The following is an 8,481-nucleotide window of genomic DNA, read 5'->3' as shown; positions in this document are numbered from 1 at the left end:
ACAAAGCAAGATTCCGCATGCCTCAACAAAGATCCTGCGTGCTACAAATAAGACCCGACACAGCCAAAAAAATAAAGAAAATAAAGTAAATTTTTAAAAAATCTATTAATAGGTTTTCTAACACTGAGCTATCCTTACATTCCTAGAAAGAACCCACTTGGATTGTTTTTTTTTTTTTTTTTAATAAGTTGTGTATAGGTTGTGAGGAGGGGGTGGTCTGGGCTTTTGCCCTCAACACGTGGTGGATTTTTCCCTGTCCTTCAGATTTCTGATGCCACTGTGTCCTCGTCACCCTCACTCAGCAGCCCAGCATGATGGAACTTCCACCATCTAGAATATCAGGTGGCAAGACAGGAAAGGGACACGGCAAATCAGGCACCAGCTCCTAAGGGTTTCCGCCAGGAAGTTATGTGCCACTTCCACTCTCATTTCATTGGCCAAAGCAAGTGACATGACTCTGCCTAATTCAGGAGATGAAAGGTACACTCCTCCTTTGTACCTCGAAGGAGGAGAATCAGAAAGAGTAGTGAAAATCAATGAATAATCACTTCTCAGCCTTTTGGCTAAGATCAAGTATAGTATCTGTTCTTATCAGTTTAATGTCTAATTTGCAGCACTATTTATAATAGCCAGGACATGGAAGCAACCTAAATGTCCATCAACAAATGAATGGATAAAGAAGATGTGGTCCATATATACAATGGAATATTACTCAGCCATTAAAAAGGAATGAAACTGAGTTCTTTGTAGTGAGGTGGTTGGACCTAGAGTCTGTCATACAGAATAAGTAAGTCAGAAGAAGAAAAACACATACTGTATGCTAACACATAATACTGTATGTGGAATCTAAAAAAAAAATGGTACTGATGAACTCAGCAGCAGGGGAAGCATAAAGACACAGATGTAGAGAACAGACTTGAGGACATGGGGAGGGGTGTGAGGAGAAGCTGGGACGAAGTGAGAGAGTAGCATTGATATGTATACACTACCAAACGTAAAATAGCTAGTGGGAAGCGCTGCATAGCACAGGGAGATCAACTTGGTGACTGGGGTAGGGAGGGTGGGAAGGAGGCTCAAGAGGGAGGGGACATGGGGATATATGTATAAATACAGCGGATTCACTTTGTTGTACAGTGGAAACTAGCACAACAGTGTAAAGCAATTATACTCCAATAAAGATCTGGAAAAAAAAGAAATGGTATACCAGATGCAAGAATAAAAACAAAAACAAAACAAAAAAAATCAATAACCTCTGACAAGTTCCCCCAAAGAGATAGTTTTGTCCTGGCAGGAGGTTGACAAGCTTTTTCTGTCAAAAACCAGATGATTTGGGGGGGGGAGGGGGGGGCAGGGGTGGATTGTGGGCCATAGGGTCTGTCCAGACCTCTGCTATTATAGGTGAACAAATGGAAATAAATGACTGGCTGTGTTCCAATAAAACCTTATTTACAGAAAGGTTTGGGCTGGGTTTGGCTGATGGGCCAACTCCTGGTCTAAGGCATTCCTCTGACTCTTTCCCATCTACCTCCTAGAACAATTTGGGGCCTGGAGTTCCCCACCCCCTCTTTCTCCTCTCTCTTTCTCTTTCCTCTCTGTGTCTCTCTTCTTCCTCCCTCTACCCCAATCCCTCCTGACAGCTGTCTAGCCCAGTGTCTGCGGAGCAGGCACTAAAAATATCCCAGCAGCAGCCAAAGCACCTGGGGACCCTGGAACATGCGGCAGGAGCCAAATGTGCGACCTTGACCTGGGCTACCCACTCTCTGCAATGCCTGCTCCTGGCAGCCCCTCCCCGATACTCACCCAGAGGCTGATCCGCCATTGCCCCCTGATTTCTCGATGTTGCTTCAACATCCAGATCATGCCTCCAGGCCTTCGCACCCGCGGTGTCCCCTCCCTGGAATGCCAGCACCCAGCCATTCATCAATCAACACATACTGGGGCTGCCCTCGCGGGGCAGTGTCAACTAGGGGAGCCAGGTACATAGGAGGGGACAACAACCCCGGGTGGCGGGTGACATTGGGCGCCCAGAGGAGCCCTGCCTCCCTCCGCCGCCCCACGCTTGGGGATGAGGGAAAGCTTCACGAGGATGCAAAGGATTAAGCCAGTGTTAGGGGATGAGGGAGAGTATGGCAGGCGGAGGGACCCGCAGAGGCAGAGGCTTGGTCTTTTAGAGGAACTGAGAGGAGACATGAAATTGAAGCTCCCAGAACACTGGGAGGCTGGGGGCGGGGCCGGCCCTGCAGCTGCGTGGACCCCCCACTGAGCAGTGGGGACTTCCCCCTTCAAAGGACTGGGAGTCAGGGAGAGAGGGGGCCAAGCTGGGGAGCTGTGAGCATGCCAGGGTTGGCAGGTGGAGTTGGTTGAGGTTCTGGAGGGGATTGGCGTGGCACTGGGTGGACACGATCTCTGGTGGGGTGTGGCCAGGGCACTTTTCTGGAAAGATGTGGACTCTTTGAAGGCCATGATGGAAGAGGGAAAGGTAGTCTTTCTCAGAAAGAGCAACTCAAAACCCTTCATCTTCCAAACCCCACCTGCTAAGGGGCCCTCCTCCAGGAAGCCCTCCCAGCTTACCTTCTGGTCCCCACCTCCAGCCCAGGCCCTCCTCTGGCTCTTTCTGACCCACTCCCTTTAAAAAGCCACTCCATCCACCAGTAAGTCACCCTCTTGTGCTTCCTTCTGGTCTGTAACCTGGGTTGCTGCTGGGACAGGACATGGTTGGCACCCGCCTACACAGTATGTCCGTTTCCTCTTCCCTGGCACATAGTAGGTGCTCAAGAAATGTTAGTTGTGTCCCAGCTTGGTAGCACTGGGAATGTGACCTTGAGAACGTTACTTAACCTATCGGGACAGCCCCCACCCCCAACCACGCAACCCACCCCACACCCAATCTCAGAAATAAGAAAATGGGCCTGGGCTTGAAGTGGGACAGCCACAATGCAGCCAGCAATTTTCTTCTCACTTCCTCTCCCCACTGTGGGGTGAGATCATGCCTTCCCCAAGAGGAAGCTTGGCCCTCAAAAGTGTTGGCAAGAAGCCACACCGTGGAGGACGTGGGCCTGTCATGGCACCCTACAGCTGCATCTGGGTCTCTTTCCATCAAGAAGAAGAACCGGGAGAGAAGAGGTTCAAGATGGCGGAGTAGGAGGACGTGCGCTCACTCCCTCTTGCAAGAGCACCAGAATTACAGCTAACTACTGAACAATCACTGACAGAAAGACACTGGAACTCACCAGAAAAGACACCCCACATCCAGAGGCAAAGGAGAAGCTGCAATGAGACGGTAGGAGGGGCACAATCGTGTTAAAATCAAATCCCATAAATGCTGGGTGGGTGACTCACAAACTGGAGAACAGTTATACCACAGAAGTCCACCCACTAAAGTGAGGGTTCTGAGCCCCACGTCAGGCTTCCCAACCTGGGAGTCCAGCAACGGGAGGAGGAATCCCCAGAGAATCAGACTTTGAAAGCCAGCAGAATTTGATCGCAAGACCTCCACAGGACTGGGGGAAACAGAGACTCCACTCTTGGAGGGCACACAAAAAATAGTGTGCTCACCAGGACCCAGGGGGAAGGAGCAGTGACCCCATAGGAGACTGAACCAGACCTACCTGCTGGTGTTGGAGGGTTGCCTGCAGAGGTGGGGGGCAGCAGTGGCTCACCGAGGAGACAGGGGCACTGGTGGCAGGGGTTCTGGGAGATGCTCATTGGTGTGAGCCCTCCCAGAGTCCGCCATTAGCCCCACCAAAGAGCCTGTAAGCTCCAGTGCTGGGTAGCCTCAGGCCAAACAACCAACAAGGTGAGAACACAGCCCCACCCATTGGCAGACAAGCAGATTAAAGTCCTACTGAGTTCTGCCCACCCAGCCCTACCCACCATCAGTCCCTCCCATCAGGAAGCATGCAGGGGCCTCCTAGATAGCTTCCTCCACAAGAGGGCAGACAGCAGTATCAAGTAGTATCAGCAGTACTTCGTCTTGTGGAATTGAAAACCACAGCCACAGAAAGACAGAGAAAATGAAAAAGCAGAGGACTTTGTACCAGATGAAGGGACAGGATAAAACCCCAGAAAAATAACTAAATGAAGAGGAGATAGGCACCCTTCCAGAAAAAGAATTCAGAATAATGATGGTGAAGATGATCCAGAACTTTGAAAAAAAACTGGATGCAAAGATCAAAAAGTTTACCAAAGACCTAGAAGAATTAAAGAGCAAACAAACAGAGATATGCAACACGATAACTGAAATGAAAAATACACTAGAAGGAACCAATAGCAGATCAACTGAGGCAGAAGGGCGAATAAGTGACCTGGAAGGCAGAATGGTGATAATCACTGATGTGGGAAAGAATAAGGAAAAAAGAATGAAAAGAAAAGACAGCCTAAGAGACCTCTGGGACAATGTTAAATGTAGCAACATTCTCATTATAGGGGTCCCAGAAGGAGAAGAGAGAGAAAGGACCCGAGAAAATATTGGAAGAGATTCTAGTTGAAAACTTCCCTAATATGGGAAAGGAAATAGCTACCCAAGTCCAGGAAGAGAAGAGAGTCCCAGGCAGGATAAACCCAAGGAGAAACACACCAAGACATATAGTAGTCAGTTTGACAAAAATTAAAGACAGAGAAAAGTTATTAAAAGCAACCAGCAAAAAACGACAAATAACATACACGGGAACTCCCATCAGGTTAACAGCTGATTTCTCAGCAGAAACTCTGCAAGCCCAAAGGGAGTGGCATGATTATTTAAAGTGATGAAAGGGAAGAACCTACAACCAAGAATACTCTACCCAGCAAGAATCTCATTCAGATTCGATGGAGAAATCAAAAGCTTTAGAGACAAGCAACAGCTAAGAGAATTCAGCACCACCAAACCAGCCCTACAACAAATGCTAAAGGAACTTCTCTAAGTGGGAAACATAAGAGAAGAAAAGCACCTACAAAAACAACAACAAAACAATTAAGAAAATGGTAATAGGAACATACATATTGATAATTACCTTGAATGTAAATGGATTAAATGCACCAACCAAAAGACACAGACTGGCTGAATGGATACAAAAACAAGACCCATATACATGCTGTCTCGAAGAGACCCACTTCAGACCTAGGGACACATACAGACTGATAGTGAGGGGACGGAAAAAGATATTCCATGCAAATGAAAATCAAAAGAAAGCTGGAGTAGCAATAGTCATATCAGATAAAATAGACTTTAAAATAAAAAATGTTACAAGAGACAAGAAAGGATATTACATAAAGATCAAGGGATCCATCCAAGAAAAGGAGATAACAACTGTAAATATATATGCACCCAATATAGGAGCACCTCAATACATAAGGCAAATGCTAACAACTATAAAAGAGGAAATGCAAGGCAGAAACAGAGACACAGATGTAGAGAACAAACACATAGACACCAAGTGGGGAAAGCGGGGAGGGTTAAGGGGGAATGAATTGGGAGACTGGGATACCAAATTGTACACTCTAAATATATGCTGTTTATTGTCTGTTAACTGGATCTCAATAAAAGTTCTTAAAAAAAAAAAAAAAAAAGAAAGAAAAGAAAATGGGCCTGAACCTCCAGGTAGCCTTGGGCTGTAGTGGTGGTGACTGGACCATGGAATTTCCTTCCCCAACCCCAGACAGGCCTGTTCCACACCCTGTCCTCCCCATCCTTACAACATATTTTGGGATTCAAGGTCAGGACAGGCTTAGGCATCAGTGCACCTGGGTTCAACTCTGCCTCTGACATGTCTTCACTGTGTGACTTCAGAGAGTAGCCTCTTATCCACCAGCCTTGGTCCCTTCAAGAATCAAAGCCCCCTTGGGCTTCCCTGGTAGCACAGTGGTTAAGAATCCGCCTGCCAGTGCAGGTGGGGGAAGATCCCACATGCCGAGGAGCAACTCAGCCTGCGAGCCACAACTGCTGAACCCATGCTCCACAGCTACTGAAGCCCGCCCACCTACAGCCCATGCTCCACAACAAGAGAAGCCACCGCAATGAGAAGCCTGCACACTGCAACAAAGAGTAGCCACTCTCCGCAACTACAGAAAGCCCGTGCACAGCAAGGAAGACTCAATGCAGCCAATGAGTAAAAATAAATGAAATAAATAAATTTATTAAAAAAAAAATTGAAGCCCCCTTCCCCACCTTGCCCCCTGGCCCAGGCTTGAGGCGGGCATGTATGGGGGTATGAATGCAGTTCAGATCCTACCTGGCTGGTGTGGGCGGTGCCAGGGCCCCCACGGACCTCTCAGCTTCTGGCCGGGAGGGGGCCAAGCCCTGGAGGGTTATCACTGGGCTGAAAGTAAAACAGGCCAGATTTTCCATGCAGGAACTGAGAGCTAAGTTACCAGTCAGATGGGGGACTTGGAGGAGAACACTCCATGTGGAGGAAACAGCAGGTGCAAAGGCCCTGAGGTGGGACAGATTCTGGGGGGAATGCCATGAGGAGGGCACGGCCAGACTGCTGGCCTGGAGGTCTTGGAGAGGCGGGTGGGGTCTTTACTGAGGGTGCCGCGCGCTCAGGCAGGGTTTGGAGATGGAGAGGCAGCTGATCAGTTTCTGTTTGAAAACCCCCCGTGGGTACAAGTTAACATCCTGAAGCCACGACATCTGCGCCCCTGAGTGGAATAATTAAGTGAATGGAGAGCGGAGGGTGGGAGCCAGGTTTCTCACTATTGGAGTGGGAGGTTACAGACAGTCCAGGGAGGAGGCTAGGAGGATTCACTGGGTAATGGATTAGGTGTAGAGACATCTGTATGAACTCACGTTTAATTTAGCATAGATACAGTTACAGATGGAAATATTTATAGATCTGTGTATATACACAGGTTAGTATACATACATATATGTCCTTGCTCTGTCCGCTGAGAGGGCCTAGAAGCAACTACACCCCAGCAGCGATGAGCACACCTTCTGCCCAGATCTTGGTTTCTAACAGTAATCTCCAATGAAAGGCACCAAGGCTGCTCCTTGGAGAAATTCCAATCCTAGGACTGGGGCAGGAAATATACCAGATGAGCTTGGAATGTTTTGTAGTGACAGTAAGGGAAGTGCTAAAAGAAGAAAAAAAAAAAAAAAAAACAAGGATGCGACAGATGGGTGTGTCAAAGGGACATGAGAGCCAATTGAATGAGCTTCCATTGGCCAAAGCTGGAACAATTTGAGCAAGGAAATCAATAAAGTAGTATTGGATTATAACCCAAAGTGTAGAATAAATATCCACAAGTCCATATTGATATGAATGATTGAATAGATAAATTAATGGGCAGAAGAGACATATTTCACATCAGAGGAATTCCAAATAACTTTTGCCCTCAAGGTGGGGGAGAGTGATTCCTTATCCCTTAGGTATGGGCTGTAAATAGGGACTTCCTTCCAAAGGGTACAGCAGGGAAGGGGGGAAAACACTAACTGGAAAGTGGAGACACCTGACAGATGCTACCTCAGCCAAATGATCTCAGCATCACAGTGAAAATTCACGTTGATGGCAGGTGCCCTGGACACGGTGTGATGAGAGGGGGTTTCACTTTTGTGTTCCTCTCCAAACCCATCACCTCAGTCTAACCCAGAGAATAACATCAGACAAATTCCAATTGTAGCAATCATATTACAGTATATGACTGTATCATGGGACTTCCCTGGTGGTGCAGTGGTTAAGAATTCACCTGCAATGCAGGGGACATGGGTTCAAGCCCTGGTCCAGGAAGATCCCACATGCCTCGGAGCAACTAAGCCCTGTGTGCCACAACTACTGAGATTGCAAGCTGCAACTACTGAAGTCCACAACCTCTAGGGCCCAAGTGCCGCAACTACTGAGCCCGTGTGCTGCATCTATTAAAGCCTGAGCGCCTAGAGCCCGTGTTCTCCCATAAGAGAAGCCACCGCAATGAGAAGCCTGCGCACCGCAATGAGAAGCCTGCGCACGGCAATGAAGAATAGCCCCCACTCACCACAACTGGAGAAAGCCCATGTACAACAATGAAGACCCAAGCACAGCAACAAAGATCCAACACAGCCATAAATAAATAAAATAAATAAATAAAATGTATCAAATCAACATGCTGTACACATGAAATCTGCACAATGTAATACGTCAAACATAGTTCAACTTAAAAAAGTTTTTTTAAATCCCAATTGAGGGGCCTCCTACAAAACACCTGACCAGTTCTCAAAACTGTCAAGGTCACCAACACCAAGAAAGTCTGAGAAACTGCTTAGCCCAGAGGAGCCTGAGAGACATGATGACGTGATGATCCCAGATGGGACCCGGGGACAGAAAAATGACATTAGGGGAAACTGAGGAAATCTGAATAATGTATGTATTTTAGTTACTAATAATGCCTCAATATTGATTTACTAATTCTGACAAATGTACCATATTAATGCAAGAGGTTAATAACAGGAGAAATTCGGTGTGGGATACACAGGAACTCTCTGTATTATCTTCACAATAATTCTGTAAATGGAAAACTGCTCTAAAA

The 8,481-nt window shown here is 47.2% G+C and overlaps 1 pseudogene; it reads left to right on the top strand.

Annotated features, from left to right (window-relative positions):
- The first annotated feature begins 543 nt into the window (after positions 1-543).
- On the top strand, positions 544-651 carry LOC130837577 (U2 spliceosomal RNA; annotated as a pseudogene).
- The last annotated feature ends 7,830 nt before the right edge of the window (positions 652-8,481 follow it).

The sequence above is a fragment of the Hippopotamus amphibius genome, chromosome 15 (genome assembly GCF_030028045.1).
Source record: "Hippopotamus amphibius kiboko isolate mHipAmp2 chromosome 15, mHipAmp2.hap2, whole genome shotgun sequence".
NCBI classification, from domain to species: domain Eukaryota; kingdom Metazoa; phylum Chordata; class Mammalia; order Artiodactyla; family Hippopotamidae; genus Hippopotamus; species Hippopotamus amphibius.
Note: the sequence above shows the minus strand (reverse complement) of the source record. Positions and strands in the feature narration are given on the sequence as shown.